This window comes from Physeter macrocephalus, chromosome 1 (genome assembly GCF_002837175.3).
Source record: "Physeter macrocephalus isolate SW-GA chromosome 1, ASM283717v5, whole genome shotgun sequence".
NCBI classification, from domain to species: domain Eukaryota; kingdom Metazoa; phylum Chordata; class Mammalia; order Artiodactyla; family Physeteridae; genus Physeter; species Physeter macrocephalus.
In genome coordinates, this window is record NC_041214.2 from 16,771,658 (window position 1) to 16,772,518 (window position 861).

Consider the following 861-nt stretch of genomic DNA (forward strand, 5'->3'; position numbering starts at 1 on the left):
CCGTGAGCCATGGCCGCTGAGCCTGCGCGTCCGGAGCCTGTGCTCCGCAACGGGAGAGGCCACAACAGTGAGAGGCCCGCGTACCGAAAAAAAAAAAAAAAAAAAAAATGTAATTCTTAGGAAAAGAATGATTTCTATTTGCATAATTGGAATTAGGTTAAACTTCAGGGTCTGGAAGTCTATTAGCAAAGAGGCAAACATCTTAGAAATTAGCTGAACCAGATGGCTCTTGACATGGCTCTCTAAATCACATGGTTTACCATTGTTGAGATTCAACATATAATCCTAGGTTCAAAAATTAACTAAAAAAAAAAAGTAACTAAAAAAAAAAATGCCATGAAACAAACTGCATCATGGAAATATTTTGAATACTATACAAAGCTTGATTAAAGTTGTTTGTTTCTTTCACAATGAAAACATTTTGGTCTTGGGCATGATTTTCAAAAACTATTAGGTTTCTATTAGATTTCAAAATTTCTTAACAGTGTTGTTCTCATCTCCCACTACTTTCACCTCCTTCCTACTCCAGGTCACTAAAGTAAGAAGATAAAGAGTTGCCTCTGATAGATACTTTTGGCAAAAACTAAACCCAACAGATACAGAAATGTAACACAAAGCATTGTTTTATTTTAATTTTTTTAAACATCTGAGTCAATTCTCTTTGGGCCTCAGAATATTAATTTATTAATATTAATTATTTTCATGACAAGTCTTATTATTTGGGATCCATTCATCTGAACAAATCAGAAGTTTTTTTGTTTGTTTGTTTGTTTTTTTTTTTTTTTTTTTGTGGTATGCGGGCCTTCCTCTGTTGTGGCCTCTCCCGTTGCGGAGCACAGGCTCCGGACGCGCAGGCTCAGC